Here is a 17874-nt window from a genome sequence, read left to right as displayed (position 1 = left end):
TCCGCGAGCACTAGACGGGTAGGAAGCGTTTACACAGTAGTGCACTGATGTTGTCGTTTCTTCCGCTTACCACAGAGAAATGGACTACGAAGTAGTGTGTAATGAAGTACTGTTTGAAAGACGCTACGAAAATAGTCTGTCAGATCTTGATAAGAGTTTCAAGTGGTGCAGAGATTGACCAGTTGCTTTGAATCTTCAGAAATGTAAAATTTTGCAGTTCGCAAAATGAAAACTCATAATACCCCATTACTATAATATGAATAAATCGCAATTGGAATCGTTCAGCTCATACAAAGACCTGGCTGCAACAATTTATAAGGATACGAAATGGAACAACAGTATAATCTCAGTTGTATGGTGAAGTAGGTGACAAAGGGCGCTTCATTGGTAGAATACTAGGGAAATATAATCAGTGTGCAGTGAAGACTGTATGACAAAACACTCGTGCGGCCCATCCTAGAATATAGCTGAGGTGAGTGGGCCCATAGAATATAGGATGTTAAGCGAATGCAAAGAAAACCAGCATTAATGGGCACAGGTTTTTTCTACCATGCGAGAGTGTCACGAAAATGTTGAAAGAAATAAACTGACAGGCGCTTGAAGAGAGACGTAAACTATGCCGTGAAAATTTGCTTAAGAAAGTATCTAGAGCCAACTGTAAGTGAACAGTCTAGGGATGTGTTACAACAACCGTTCCCATATGGATCGCGAAGACAATATGAGACAAAAGCGGGGAGCTCAGACACATTTAAGCAGTCACTCTTCCAGCGCTCCATAAGTGAACGGAACGGCAGAGGGCGCTAATAGCTTGTACAGTGGGGTGTACCCTCTGCTGTCAGTCACTTCACCGTGGTTTGCTCAACAAAGATGGGTACATCGATGTAGGTGTAGATGCAGACTGGAGACAGAGTGCCCTCTACTGCATTGAGTTTGCAGCCTTACTGCACTTCAAAGCTAGCTTCAAACAGCTATGCAGTTCTCAAATCTATTCCTACAACAATAAACGGTTATCTGATTGGACATTGTAGGCTCTTTGCCAATTTAGTTTATAAGCGAGCTAAAACTCCTGCTTTTTTCAGTCTAGTTACCGTTTGTCGTGTACACATTTATTTATTCCTAGTAACCCACCCAGCTACGATTCAGTATAGAATCGAACTACCATGTATGACACAGTATTAAATGAGTGATTACTTTACAACAGTTACAATGCATTAGATGTTTGACGTTAAGTGTTCAAATCGTTCACGGTTGGAGAAAAGATAGCTTATCACGCATTTCAGTGTTAATGATGTCATAGCTCCTGAACTACGTGTCGTACAGTGATGTAATGTTGCGAGGAGGAGGAGATTAATGTTTAACGCCCCGTCTACAACAGGTCACTAGAGACGGAGCACAAGCTCGAATTAGGGAAAGCTGGGGAAGGAAATCGGCAGTGCCCTTTGAAAGAAACCATCCCGGCATTTGTGTGAGGCGATTTAAGGAATTTCGGTAAACCTAAATCAGGATGGCCTGACGTGTGTTTGAACCGTCGTCCTCCCGGATGCGAGTCTAACGTGCTAACCACTGCGCAACCTTTCTCACTTGTAATGGTGTACGTACATTAAGTGGTATATGTGGATACTGTCTGCAAAAAGTGTTGAAAACAGAGTTAGTAGTAAAGAAGTAAATAACTAAAATGTTACGCTTGGTACCGAATTTTTGCTGTAGAAAACAGAGAAAATGTAATATGTGACATACTTTCTTCCTTTCAGTGTTTAGTGGTTGGTGTCAGCGTGGAAAAGATTCGAAGAGGTTTGAAATTATTCGTGAAGTTTGTAAGAAGTGGCAAGTGCTCTCATTACCAAAAGCTGCTAGAATATATTCTGGGTAATTTAAGTAATTTGAGTTAACGCTATCACAAGACTTACACAAAGTACTTATACTACTGAGTCAGTTTTTTTTTATGACGGAAGAGTATATCCCTTACTCATTACATTATGAAACAATCTCACAATACGATAGTAATTACACGACGTGCTTAAAATAGTATTATTGTGGCCCATGGTAGCCGTTACATAGGTATCAGCGATCATTCAGCTGTTTAATGATACACACTATACCAAAGAATTAAGGGATTTTTTTGAGACGTTAGTCATCTAACTGGTTTGATGCCGCCAAACTCTTCATCTCAGGGCAGTACTTGCAACTTACGTCCTTAGTTATCAGCAGGATGTATTCGAGTCCCTGTCTTCCTCTACAGTTTTTGCCCTCTACAGCTCCCTCTAGTACCATGGGAGTCATTCCTTGACGTCTTAACAGATGTCCTACCTTACTGTCGCTTTTCCTTGGCAGTGATTTTAACATATACTCTTCCTCTCCAGTTCTGCGCGAAACCTCCTCGTTCCTTGACTTATCAGTTCACCAATTTTTCATCATTCATCTGTAGCACTACATCTCAAATGCTTCGATTATTTTCTGTTTCGATTTTCTCGCAGTCCATGTTTCACTACAAAATAATTTTCTGCTCGAAACGTATTCTCAAAAACTTCTTCCTCAAATTAAGGCCTATGTTTGATACTAGTAGACTTCTCTCTGCCAGGAATTCTCTTTTCGCTAGCGTTAGTCTGCTCTGGATGTTACTCTTGCTCCGTCCGTGATTGGGTCCGTAGGTATCAGGATTCCTTATTTTCATCTACATCGCCACCTTTAATCCTGATGTTAAGTGTCTCGCTGTTCTTATTTCTGCTACTTCTCATTACTTTCATCTTTCTTCGATTTACTCTCAATGCACATTTTATTGTCATTAGAGTGTTCATTCCGTTCAGCAGATCATATATGCCTTCTTCACTTTAAAAAAATGGTTCAAATGGCTCTGAGTCCCTAGAACGTAAACTACTTAAACCTAACTAACCTAGAGACGTCACACACATCCATTCCCGAGGCAAGATTCGAACCTGCTACCGTAGCGGTCGCGCAGTTCCAGACTATAGCGTCTAGAACCGCTCGGCTATCCCGGCAGGCTCTTCACTTTCACTCAGGACATCAATGTCATCAGCGAGTCGTATGACTGATATCCTTTCATGTCGAATTTCAATCTCACTGCTGAATCTTTCTTTTATTTCCATCATTGCTTCTTCGATGTACAGATTGAACAGAACGGGCGGAAAAGTACGTCCCTATCATATACCCTTTTTAATGCAAGCGCTTCGTTCTTTATCGTCCGCTTTTATTATTCCCTCTTGACTGTAGCACATATACACTCCTGGAAATGGAAAAAAGAACACATTGACACCGGTGGGTCAGACCCACCATACTTGCTCCGGACACTGCGACAGGGCTGTACAAGCAATGATCACACGCACGGCACAGCGGACACACCAGGAACCGCGGTGTTGGCCGTCGAATGGCGCTAGCTGCGCAGCATTTGTGCACCGCCGCCGTCAGTGTCAGCCAGTTTGCCGTGGCATACGGAGCTCCATCGCAGTCTTTAACACTGGTAGCATGCCGCGACAGCGTGGACGTGAACCGTATGTGCAGTTGACGGACTTTGAGCGAGGGCGTATAGTGGGCATGCGGGAGGCCGGGTGGACGTACCGCCTAACTGCTTAACACGTGGGGCGTGAGGTCTCCACATTACATCGATGTTGTCGCCAGTGGTCGGCGGAAGGTGCACGTGCCCGTCGACCTGGGACCGGACCACAGCGACGCACGGATGCACGCCAAGACCGTAGGATCCTACGCAGTGCCGTAGGGGACCGCACCGCCTCTTCCCAGCAAATTAGGGACACTGTTGCTCCTGGGGTATCGGCGAGGACCATTCGCAACCATCTCCATGCAGCTGGGCTACGGTCCCGCATACCGTTAGGCCGTCTTCCGCTCACGCCCCAACATCGTGCAGCCCGCCTCCAGTGGTGTCGCGACAGGTCTGAATGGAGGGATGAATGGAGACGTGTCGTCTTCAGCGATGAGAGTCGCTTCTGCCTTGGTGCCAATGATGGTCGTATGCGTGCTTGGCGCGGTGCAGGTGAGCGCCACAATCAGGACTGCATACGACCGAGGCACACAGGGCCAACACCCGGCATCATGGTGTGGGGAGCGATCTCCTACACTGGCCGTACACCTCTGGTGATCGTCGAGGGGACACTGAATAGTGCACAGTACATCCAAACCGTCATCGAACCCATCGTTCTACCATTTCTAGACCGGCAAGGGAACTTGATGTTCCAACAGGACAATGCACATCCGCATGTATCCCGTGCCACCCAACGTGCTCTAGAAGGTGTAAGTCAACTACCCTGGCCAGCAAGATCTCCGGATCTGTCCCCCATTGAGCATGTTTGGGACTGGATGAAGCGTCGTCTCACGCGGTCTGCACGTCCAGCACGAACGCTGGTCCAACTGAGGCGCCAGGTGGAAATGGCATGGCAAGTCGTTCCACAGGACTACATCCAGCATCTCTACGATCGTCTTCATGGGAGAATAGCAGCCTGCATTGCTGCGAAAGGTGGATATACACTGTACTAGTGCCGACATTGTGCATGCTCTGTTGCCTGTGTCTATATACCTGTGGTTCTGTCAGTGTGATCATGTGATGTATCTGACCCCAGGAATGTGTCAATAAAGTTTCCCCTTCCTGGTACAATGAATTCACGGTGTTCTTATTTCAATTTCCAGGAGTGTATATCACTCGTCTATTCCTAAAGCTCACGCCTATTTTTCTCCGCGTGTTGGACGTCTTGTATTATTTTACATTGTCGATCGCTTTTTCCGGGTCGGAAAATACTATACACCAGCTCTGATTTCTTTTTATTTCCATCAACAACAACAAAGTCAGAATTGGTGCCTTTATCTTTCCTACAGCCAAACTGATCGTCATCGAACACATCCTCAGCTTCTCTGAAAACTCCTAAATTTTCACGTCTTGTGATGCAGATCTTTGAAATTAAGCTTAAAGACATCTACAATCTTCGTCTGTGAAGCTGCGAAAGCGTGGCGCCGGGCGAGGACACCTTCGGGCACAGTGACTCTTCAAATAGCAATGTTCCAACACATGCGAAAAAAGGCGACTGCTCAGAAGTTCATGTGAGGTCTAATGTGTTAATGATGTCACATTGGCACCAAAGATCACCATATTTCTGCCCAACGCCACCTTGGACGTGTCACCCGATGCGAAGGTCGTCAAAAATTGTTCAAATGGCTCTGAGCACTAAGGGACTTAACTATTCTGGTCATCAGTCCCCTAGAACTTAGAACTACTTAAACCTAACTAACCTAAGGACATCACACACATCCATGCCCGAGGCAGGATTCGAACCTGCGACCGAAGCAGTCACGCGGTTCCGGACTGCGCGCCTAGAACCGCTAGACCACCGCGGCCGGGGCGAAGGTCGTCACACCCCCTCTTACGCTTGTTTCATCTCTTCGTGTGACGCCTTATGATGGAGATCAGAACCGCGACACCCATTGTTGAAATCTTGCGTTTTTCTTATAAGTTGCCGAGGTACACATCTCAAAAAATTTGCTTCCAAGAATCGACATAACAAAGAATCAGGAATGGCGTAAATGGCATGAATGAAACGACACCTACGTTTGGTTTTGAATGGTGTCTAGAGGTTCCACCGTGTATAACAGAGCTAAAACTCAGGTCGCGCTGATCTCCAAAAGGGTAAAATAAGTGATGTTGCTGTCCCGAGATCTAAGACGAGTTGTCAGTCATCCTGCGATTTTTAGTAGTGCCAGGCTTACCAAGAGCGTCGTTGGGTTGCACATTGCACCGCAATGTGTGGTTTTCGACCGCGAAACGTGTCTGAATGAACGCCCCAAGCAACGCGCTGGTTTCATTGACGCCCTTTATGACTGAAATGGTTTCCTCTGCAACTCTTAAAGAATATCGTGTGATTTCAACGCGGAGAATCGAAGTTGTGATCTCCACTGCTAAGGCGTCAAGAGAAGGGGTGGGAAGTGCGCTAGGCAGAGGTGGGGGCCACCTTACCATCATGTGACAAGTTCACTGTGGCGTTGGGCAGAATTGTGGTGAAATTTGGTACTAATGTGGCGCCATTAATCTACGCCTCACATGAATATCAGAGCTGTGGCGTTTTTCTTGAAGTTTGAGGTGTCACCGAGTTCGACGGTAACGTCAGAGGGCGCCAAATTTTTGCACCGTTATAGAGGAGAGACAGCTACACTGCTTCGAAAAAGTGAGCATTTAAATGTGTTTCATAGTGTAGATATCTATCTCCTCTGCTACAAATATTTCACGATTCTGCTGTACATTTCACAGAAAGCTGATTTAAATAATACATAAAACTATCTCATAATCCCCATTCTCCCCATTATTTCCATCATTTCACTGAATTTTTGCTTACTGATGATTTATTTATTCCTCGAATTTGATAAGCTGCTAGTTACGTTTTTGGCCAAATGTAACGCTGTTTATGTACTCCTTTTATTTGTGTTTACTGCTGTAACGATCTGTAACGTAACTATGTGATGTTTCTCACCATATTAACTGCACTCTTGTCGGGTCTGCAACCGGACCGTACAGACATCTTGATATAGTATTTCCGCGGTGTATCTGGACGGCATCTAAATTTCGCTAGACTTAGCCAACGGTGTTGACTTTTGAACATAACGACCAGATGAAATAGCATTGTGTCAAGATGTCTGTACGATCCGGCTGAAGACCTGACAGCAAGCCAACGTTCTGTAATATTTTGCCGACGTCAGACAAAGTCTCCTGTCGCTCCAGTTCCCACAATATTCACCCTTTGCCATCAAGTGTCACCTATCTGCAGTTCCCAATTTGTGATTTCAGTTAAACTCACCAGCTACCTTCGTATGAGGGTTTGTAAGCCCTAACCGTTGTCTATCGGCATTGCTGTGCAAGAGCAAACCATCACATTGCCTGTAGCTATGAATGTGGAAAATTTTGAAATGGTCGGTGTTTTGTGCGATCATGAACACCACGTGACTACATGTATGGTGAAGTTAAATATCAGGAATTATAGATTTGTTTCATTCTCATGTAGAGTTAACACGCAAAAAGGAGAAGTTGCAAGATATGTAATAATTCAACACAAGATAAAAAATATAGAAACAAACAGTTCTTGTCTTTTTTGATCAGGGCCTCTTAACACGTGCTTTTGAGTTACTGCAGAATATTTCACTGATAACTTTGACAGTCTTCAGATGCTCTCTTACGAAACTCTCAGCTGTTTATGAGAAATCTAGATGCATAATAGAGCTACCTGTCAGACAAGAAGAAGGAGCTAATACACTCCTGGAAATAGAAAAAAGAACACATTGACACCGGTGTGTCAGACCCACCATCCTTGCTCCGGACACTGCGACAGGGCTGTACAAGCAATGATCACACGCACGGCACAGCGGACACACCAGGAACCGCGGTGTTGGCCGTCGAATGGCGCTAGCTGCGCAGCATTTGTGCACCGCCGCCGTCAGTGTCAGCCAGTTTGCCGTGGCATACGGAGCTCCATCGCAGTCTTTAACACTGGTAGCATGCCGCGACAGCGTGGACGTGAACCGTATGTGCAGTTGACGGACTTTGAGCGAGGGCGTATAGTGAGCATGCGGGAGGCCGGGTGGACGTACCGCCGAACTGCTCAACACGTGGAACGTGAGATCTCCACAGTACATCCATGTTGTCGCCAGTGCACGTGCCCGTCGACCTGGGACCGGACCGCAGCGACGCACGGATGCACGCCAAGACCGTAGGATCCTACGCAGTGCCGTAGGGGACCGCACCGCCACTTCCCAGCAAATTAGGGACACTGTTGCTCTTGGGGTATCGGCGAGGACCATTCGCAACTGTCTCCATGAAGCTGGGTTACGGTCCCGCACCCCGTTAGGCCGTCTTCCGCTCACGCCTCAACATCGTGCAGCCCGCCTCCAGTGGTGTGGCGACAGCCGTGAATGGAGGGACGAATGGTGACGTGTCGTCTTCAGCGATGAGAGTCGCTTCTGCCTTGGTGCCAATGATGGTCGTATGCGTGTTTAGCGCCGTGCAGGTGAGCGCCACAATCAGGACTGCATACGACCGAGGCACACAGGGCCAACACCCGGCATCATGGTGTGGGGAGCGATCTCCTACACTGGCCGTACACCTCTGGTGATCGTCGAGGGGACACTGAATAGTATACGGTACATCCAAACCGTCATCGAACCCATCGTTCTACCATTCCTAGACCGGCAAGGGAGCTTGCTGTTCCAACAGGACAATGCACGTCCGCATGTATCCCGTGCCACCCAACGTGCTCTAGAAGGTGTAAGTCAACTACCCTGGCCAGCAAGATCTCCGGATCTGTCCCCCATTGAGCATGTTTGGGACTGGATGAAGCGTCGTCTCACGCGGTCTGCACGTCCAGCACCAACGCTGGTCCAACTGAGGCGCCAGGTGGAAATGGCATGGCAAGCCGTTCCACAGGACTACATCCAGCATCTCTACGATCGTCTCCATGGGAGAATAGCAGCCTGCATTGCTGCGAAAGGTGGATATACACTGTACTAGTGCCGACATTGTGCATGCTCTGTTGCCTGTGTCTATGTGCCTGTGGTTCTGTCAGTGTGATCATGTGATGTATCTGACCCCAGGAATGTGTCAATAAAGTTTCCCCTTCCTGGGACAATGAATTCACGGTGTTCTTATTTCAATTTCCAGGAGTGTAATTTGTGCAGATTTCAATGAAAATTTTTCAAAAGAGTCAATTTTTCGTGTGAAAAAATGTAGCAGGGCAGTGACTGAGAATATTTTTATAGACATCAGGCTGAAACAAGTCATGCGCACCCTGCTGCTTATGGACAATAATGGACAATAATTAATGGAAATAGTCAATATGGCACCTACCAGTTTTGAGACTTGTTCGCACAAGGCTATGAGGCTTGTTAATGAGAAGAGTAAGTTAAAACAGATGGTATGGGATGGGGTATAAACAGAAATTTATTCCATAGTATATATCTACCGACATGGTTGCGTTCCTAAAAATTAGTTAGAAGCTCGATTAACAAACAAGTAAGCAGTGGATGACTAAGCCAACTACAATCTTAGGCAAGCGGAAGAAGTAAATTTATGTAAAGGCAAGAGTAAGTCAAGATCCGACACAGTTTGCATACTACAACAAGTACTGTACTATTTTAAGTAAAGTCATTAAAACATAAGAAGTAAGTGCAAGCTGACAGAAATAAATAATGCAAATAATAAGGTTAAAACAATATGGGATATTGTCAAATTGGAGACAGGACAGCCAGTCTGTGTACATGATACCGTGACAATTAGAATAAATGACATGTTAATTCACAACATGCAGTTAATTTTACTATCGTTTTCTAAAGGTAGCAGCGAAAATAGGATTAGATGGTTAAGCTGAAGAAACAAGAGAACATATTTAAAATTCCACAAAACGCTAAGCAACTAGAAGTAGCACAACAACCTTCACTGTAATTAACAGAATTAAAAAAATCTAAAAAAAAGTGGTGTTGATAGAATTTCAGACAGAATTCTGAAAAGTTGTTCCAAGTTTTGTTCTTAGTACTATATGGAGTGTATCATTGGCACAAGGCATTTTTCCAGACAGGTTAGAAAATGTAGCTATTAAAATTACCTAAGAAGAAAGGTGACAAGACGTACCAAAATAATAATTATCCCCCAGATACCTTACTGACCTGTTTTGCGAAAATATTCGAAAAAGTAACGTACTCAAGGGTAGTCTTACTCTTAAGTGGAAGAAATTCACTCAGCATATCGTAGTTTGGATTTCAGAAGGATTGCTTGCCTGGGAATGCTATTTACACATTCACTCATCAACTATTAGAAGCCTTAAATAATAAAATACCACCAGGTGGCATTTTTGTGGTCTTTGATTGTTTAGATCATGTTACTCTTTTACAAGAACTCAAATTTTGTGGAATTGGTGGTTTTATGCATAGTTCGTCTGAATCATATTTAACAAAGAGAAATGCAAAATGTAGCGCTTTGTTATTCAAATAATCTGGGAAGGGTAGAAAACTTTAATAACAGAGGAGAAACCACAAAGAGAGTCCAACAGGATTCAGTTTTGGGCCCACTTCTATTTCTTTTACATGCGAATGACTCTCGACTAAACGTTCACAAGAAGAACTGGTGCTTTCTCAGACGATAGTACGGTCATAATAAATCCAAATAGTAAGAAATTAACAGAGAAGGTGGTGAAGGATGTTTTCCAAAACATTATGGACTCTCCATAATCTTAGAAAATACACACAATATTCACTCCTGTACATCTAAAGTAATGCCAAAAATTTATGAAGAACATTAGGAGGAGTCAGTAAATAGTTGGGTAGAATGCTCTAATTTTTTGGTTGTAGGTGCCGTAGAGAAACTGAACAGGAAATAGCATATTGATGAGCTTCTCAAACAGTTAAGTTCAACTAACATTGGGAACAAAGGAATCAATCTACTGACATACCCACCTACACAGCAGCAGATCGTCCTTGAAATTGTTAACTTTGTAGCTAGCAGGGCGTGTTCCGAATAAGATCTGACAAGTTCAGAAACATACACGTACATCCTGAAGATTTTTGAGCGAAAGAATCAGCCGCACTCTACTCTGAAACCACAAATTTACAAGCGAGTGGCCAGAACAAATTCTATGTCGTTCACGCTTGGACGAGTGAATGACGCTCCAATTGACGTTCACAAGAAGAACGTACTTTTTCGGACGATAGTACTGTCGTAATACATCCAATTACAAAGAAATTAACAGAAGAGATGGTGAATGATATTTTCCAAAGACTTATGGACGAGACTAGTCTTAAGGTCAGGATTAGTCTTATCCTCATCATGGAAATTGATTTCTCAGCATTTACGATACATGTAGATGTTTGCTATGTTGCAAATGTTAGATTAGCTCTTGAAGCTTTTCTTGAATAGAATGCCACAATCCTATGCCGTTTTAGGAAATGGAAGCTTAACTCATTAAGTTTCTATAGATAGCCTTATATACATGCTATGGCAGCATCTGACATCTATGCTCTCTGTTTCCAGCTGCAGGCGGCGTACTTTCGGAGTGCCGCTCCCTCAATGACGACCGTGCAGTAGAAAGAGCTATGTGATTAGACTTCAATGGCCCCGTGCTACAGTTCAACAAAAGTTCCTAAGAGCCTACAGTCGAAATTCGCGAGATGTGTAAAGTACTAAACAATGGTGTGAGAAGTTTATAAACTGTCAGTGTTAGTGACAAGGCAAGAAGCGGTAAACCCGAGGGGGCGAGTGACAGCATTTCAACGCAGTCCGCGGAAACTGACGCGCCGCCTTTCCAGAGTAACAGGCATATGTCAGAGCAGTGGTGGTGCAGATTTTACACAGACGTCTGCATTACAATGCACGCAAAGCACCGCTGAATTTCGAAACCGCCCAGAAAACGGTGCCTATTTCTCAGACTAAAGGCGAAGTGCTAACTCTACCGCTGTTCCACGTGGGGAAGACTCTTACGAACCTGCCAGCAGGGCCCGAACCACCGATGTCAGCAGACTTTATCGGTGAGTTCAGACTGCAACAGAGGTTTTCTGGAAGCTCTGGATAAGGAGTATTTCAATCTCTTATTCAACTTTCAACGAGTGAGACGCCCTAATGGAGAATCGGTGCGAATCCGAGTTGGTGACGTCGTCTTTCCGCATGAGGAAGTTCTCTCACGGCACCCGAGGAAAAAGGCAATGACCGGAAACGAGGTGGAGATCAGGTCCCAGATATAAGCATCCTTGCAACTGCCGATGGAAGGCACCTCACCAGGTCTGGCCACCTGGTTCTACCACCAGAGGTGGACCAGGCTGAGGAGGATGTAGGTAATCGCTAAGTGACGTTTCTGGACTGTATTGCATCTCTGCTTTGCTAATCACAGATATTATGTCACTTCCATGATACGCAGAAGAGACAAAGGAACTGCTAGACCTGCCTAATATCGCGTAGGAACCCGGGGAGCACGCGGAACTTCGCAACACGACGTGGCATGCACTAGACTAACATCTGGAATAGTGGTGGAGGGAAAGGACACCATGAATCCTGCAAGGCTGTCTATAAATCCGTAAGAGTACAAGGGAGTGGAGATCTCTTCTGAACAGCACGTTGCAAGGCATTCCAGATACGTTCAATAATGTTCATGTCTGTGGAGTCTGGCAGCCAATGGAAATGCTTAAACACAGAAGAGTGTTCTTGGAGCCACTCTGTACCAATTCTGGACGTGTGGGGTGTCGCATTCTACCCCTGGAATAGACCAAATCTGTCGGAATCCACAGTGGACACGAATGGATGCAGGTGATCAGACATGTTGCATACGTACGTGTCACCTGTGAAAGTCGTATCTAGACATATCAGGAGCCCCATATCACCACGCAGGGTCCATGGGCTCATGAGGTTGCCTCCATACCGGTACACGACCATCCGCTCGATACAATTTGAAACGAGACTCGTCCGACCAGGCAACATGTTTCCAGTCATCAACAGCAAGTGTCGATGTTGACGGGCCCAGGTGAGGCGTAAAGCTTAGTGTCGTGCAGTCATCAAGGGTACACGAGTGTCTCTTCGGCTCCGAAATCCCATATCGATCAAGTTTCGTTGGATGGTTGGCACGCTGACATTTATGGCGCATCCGTGAAATCTGCAGCCATTTTCGGAAGGGAGATGCTGTATCCCATCGCTCGTGCGCCGACTATAACGCGACGTTTAAATTCACTTAAACCTTGATAACCTGCCTTTGTAGGAGGAATAACCGATCTAACAACTGCGCCAGGCACTTATTGTCTTATATAGACAATGCCGACCGCAGCGCCGCCTTCTGGCTGTTTACATATTCCTGTATTTGAATACGCTCCTACACCAGCTTCTTGGCTCTTCAGTGTATTTACTCTGACGTTCTGTGGAAATGAAGTTTTATGTCACTTGACGTTGAAATAACTCCTTATTGTCCCTCAAACGCGTTCTTCCCCGGAAGGGCACGCTGCCCACCACACACACACTACTCGCTCTCCAGTTTACCAACAGACCGTACTCGCGCTCTGAATGAGAGTGCTTCTGTGACGTAAATATACATCAACGGCTGTCAACGCATCCTCCGCTACCTCGAAGTAAGCTCTTCACTCCAGTCACCTCTCATTTCCTTCCCACTCACGTCGCAGAATTTTCTTTCAAATATTCCCCAGCTAATTAACGAGTCTGTGAAGTGTGCTCTCCTTTACGAAGCTTTATACTCAAAGTGTAGGAAGATTAAAGACACGTGTAAGTCTCGCAGCCTTCAGTTAAGACTAAATATTGGAACATCAACGTGTACCGTGAAGTCATAAGTCAGGAAATGAATTCGAGAGGTCTTAATAGAAAGACTGTTTGGAACGGTATTTAAAGCAAGTGCATCTTCTTGCAAATCATTAGCAGAAATTGGAGCGAGGATATTCAGAGCAAAGATTTGTAATTGAATGCGATGTAAATTACGGCACGCATAATGTTGGTACTTGCGCATAATCAGAAACTACCTAGCAAAGGGTTACTTCCGTGGCATTATGGTCATAAAAGTCCTTTACAGAAGTCTGTAGAAGAAGCTGACTTCGCACGAAAATTTGTTTGATGTATTCATCAACACTCTAAATTAATTTTTCTTACACGTAAAACAGTATACAGAAACAAATTCGGTAAACATCTACAGAATTTATTTGATCAATAATCAGTGGAGCATATTTCGATTGGCTAATGGCACGGTGAAGCAAACTTTCACCGAAAAGTCTATTTATTCTCGCTATCAAGCCAATCTATTACTCTTGTCTATGTCTTGGAGAACATGTTTTAAAACAAACCTTAAAGCCACATTGTGTTCCATAGCACTTCCACTAACATCTAAATTGGACGAAATATACAAACGTGAACATATTTTCGGATGTGCACAAAGATGTGTTATAGCGGCTTGAGTATTTATAATGCATGTGATGGTTAACATTGGAAGCATCGTGTATCTTTTTGCGAGCGTTCCTGTTGTCTGTAGGAAGTTAGTAACGCCGCAAGACAGTGGCGAAATGGAGGGGGAGCTGCGAAAATCAAAGATTCCTGGAGGAACTGGCAGTTGACCCAGGACACGAGCTAAAGTAGCAACGTGGGAACACGTGAGCTTAAATATTCATTAGTATTCGATTACGCTTTTGGCAATACATCACTGGTAACTGTAGGAACTGTAAAATATCTGTAGGTAACATACCGGAGCCACCAAAAGTGGAATTACAGTTAGAAAAAGCCTGTAAGGGGCTGTGAATCACTGGCACAATTACAAGGAAAAGTATTTCATCCTGAAGGTGGCTTACAAAACACGTATTCGACCAGTTCTCGAATATTGATCATCAGCCTAGGGCCTTTACCAGGTTGGATCAACAGTGCAGACAAAGAGTATCTAACAACGAGGAGTAGGTTTCGTTACGGGATAATTTAATAGACGCGATACAGTGTCGGAGGCTCCAGCAAATCCGCTAACAAATGAAGCCCAGTCACTGACGGTAATGACATATTGCATAGTCTTGGAAGCACGTCGCTCGGTCCTACCTTCACTTTTCACATTGATTAATCGCATGTAATAATGGGGATTTAGATGAACAAGTGTCGCGATACCTCAACGATAGCAACGGGAAGATTCCAAATTGGACTCCTTAATTGCTACAGATTCAGCAATCCTGATTTACAAAGTAACAGGAAGCGTCAAAATGGGAGGGATATGTGCACTAGTGTTAAAGTATTAGTTACATTAAAAGTTGCGAAAATATGATCAATAAACCCCCTATTCGGTTGAGATGAACGACGGAAATAGAGAGAGAGAGAGAGAGAGAGAGAAAGAGAGAGAGAGAGAGAGAGAGAGAGAGAAAGAGAAAGAGAGAGCGCAATGAGGTAAACGGTGCAGCGAAATTACCGAGCGAGGTGGCGCAGTGGTTAGCACACTGGACTCGCATTCGAGAGGAAGACGGTTCAAACCCTCGTGACGCCATTCTGATTCAGGTTTCTTGTGATTTCCGTAAATCGCTTCAGTCAATTTCCGGGATGGTTCCTTTGAAAGGGCAAGGTCGACTTCCTGTCGCATCCTTCCCTAATCGTATGACCTCGCTGTTTGGTCCCCTCCCCAAAAACAACCAACCAATCAAGAAGCGGAATCGCCCTTTTCACCGTATCGTGCCACCAGCGGCTTGCGGTTGTCCACGAGTGTCTCTGTGATCGACCCGTACTCTACTTGTTGACTGCTCCGAGATACCGACAAAATTGAGGGTGAGTGACCCTGTGATACGTTTTCAAAACTCGATCCCACCAAGAAAACAGCAGACTGTGGGTTGCTGTTGTTTTCTATTGCCAACCTAAATGACACTTCCAACTGGAAGCTATATCTGCCTTACCAAAGAGCTCTAAGGGAACTTTCCAGAGCAGTTAGGTTACCATTAACTGGTTGATTCAAAAAGCCAACTTCTTTTCAGGAACTTCCTGCGCTTCTTCTTCAAATCAAGGATCTCGTGTGACTGTCACAGCCATCTTTCTGGCAACCAATAATTACACTTTGAAAGGTGACTCTTAAAATTAACTTGGCCCAAAATCTCTACAGAGGGAAAAATTTTCGTCTCACCCTCGTTTCGGGGACACACAGAAAATTAAAAGGGAGATTTTTTATTTTAATTAATTACTGAACTAGGTGATATACCCGGCTTTGCCGGGTATTCATTTTGCAAATTCTCTATTTGAAACGAAAACAAGGAATGAAATTTCCTTTTTATTTTTTTTGTCATCAGTCTACTGACTGGTTTGATGCGGCCCGCAACGAATTCCTTTCCTGTGCTAACCTCTTCATCTCAGAGTAGCACTTGCAACCTACGTCCTCAATTATTTGCTTGACGTATTCCAATCTCTGTCTTCCTCTACAGTTTTTGCCCTCTACAGCTCCCTCTAGTACCATGGAAGTCATTCCCTCATGTCTTAGCAGATGTCCTATCAGCCTGTCCCTTTTCCTTATCAGTGTTTTCCGCATATTCCTTTCCTCTCCGATTCTGCGTAGAACCTCCTCACTCCTTATCAGTCCACTTAATTTTCAACATTCGTCTATAGCACCACATCTCAAATGCTTCGATTCTCTTCTGTTCCGGTATTCCCACAGTCCATGTTTCACTACCATACAATGCTGTACTCCAGACGTACATCCTCAGAAATTTCTTCCTCAAATTAAGGCCGGTATTTGATATTAGTAGACTTCTCTTGGCCAGAAATGCCTTTTTTGCCATAGCGAGTCTGCTTTTGATGTCCTTCTTGCTCCGTCCGTTATTGGTTATTTTACTGCCTAGGTAACAGAATTCCTTAACTTCATTGACTTCGTGACCATCAATCCTGATGTTAAGTTTCTCGCTGTTCTCATTTCTACTACTTCTCATTACCTTCGTCTTTCTCCGATTTACTCTCAAACCATGCTGTGTACTCATTAGACTATTCATTTCGTTCAGCAGATCATTTAATTCTTATTCACTTTCACTCAGGACAGCAACGTCATCAGCGAATCGTATGATTGATATCCTTTCACCTTGTATTTTAATTCCACTCCTGAACCTTTCTTTTATTTCCATCATTGCTTCCTCGATGTACAGATTGAAGAGTAGGGGCGAAAGGCTACAGCCTTGTCTTATTCCATTCTGAATACGAGCACTTCGTTCTTGATCGTCCACTCTTACTATTCCCCCTTGGTTGTTGTACATATTGTATACGACCCATCTCTCCCTATAGCTTACCCCTACTTTTTTTAGAATCTTGAACAGCTTGCATCAATTTATGTTGTCGAAAGCTTTTTCCAGGTCGACAAATCCTATGAACGTGTCTTGATTTTTCTTTAGCCTTGCTTCCATTATTAGCCGTAACGTCAGAATTGCCTCTCTCGTGCCTTTACTTTTCCTAAAGCCAAACTGATCGTCACCTAGCGCATTCTCAATTTTCTTTTCCATTCTTCTGTATATTATTCTTGTAAGCAGCTTCGATGCATGAGCTGTTAAGCTGATTGTGCGATAATTCTCGCACTTGTCAGCTCTTGCCGTCTACGGAATTATGTGTACGATGCTTTTCCGAAAGTCAGATGGTATGTCGCCAAACTCAAATATTCTACAACCAACTTGAATAGTCGTTTTGTAGCCACTTCCTCTAATGATTTTAGAAATTCTGATGGAATGTTATCTATCCCTTCTGCCTTATTTGACCGTAAGTCCTCTAAAGCTCTTTTAAATTCCGATTCTAATACTGGATCCCCTATGTCTTCTAAATCGACTCCTGTTTCTTTTTCTATCACATCAGACAAATCTTCACCCTCATAGAGGCTTTCAATGTATTGTTTCCACCTATCTGCTCTCTCCTCTGCATTTAGCAGTGGAATTCCCGTTGCACTCTTAATGTTACCACCGTTGTTTTTAATGTCACCAAAGGTTGTTTTGACTTTTCTGTATGCTGAGTCTGTCCTTCCGACAATCATATCTTTTTCGATTTCTTCACATTTTTCCTGCAGCTATTTCGTCTGAGCTTCCCTGCACTTCCTATTTATTTCATTCCTCAGCGACTTGTATTTCTGTATTCCTGATTTTCCCGGAACATGTTTGTACTTCCTCCTTTCATCAATCAACTGAAGTATTTCTTCTGTTACACATGGTTTCTTCGTAGGTACCTTCTTTGTACCTATGTTTTCCTTCCCAACTTCTGTGATGGCCCTTTTTAGAGACGTCCATTCCTCTTAAACTGTGTTGCCTACTGCGCTATTCCTTATTGCTGTATCTATAGCGTTAGAGAACAAACGTATCTCGTCATTCCTTAGAACTTCTGTATCCCACTTCTTAGCGTATTGATTCTTCCTGACTAATGTCTTGAAC

Source organism: Schistocerca gregaria, chromosome 4 (assembly GCF_023897955.1).
Source record: "Schistocerca gregaria isolate iqSchGreg1 chromosome 4, iqSchGreg1.2, whole genome shotgun sequence".
In the NCBI taxonomy this organism is placed as follows: domain Eukaryota; kingdom Metazoa; phylum Arthropoda; class Insecta; order Orthoptera; family Acrididae; genus Schistocerca; species Schistocerca gregaria.
Note: the sequence above shows the minus strand (reverse complement) of the source record.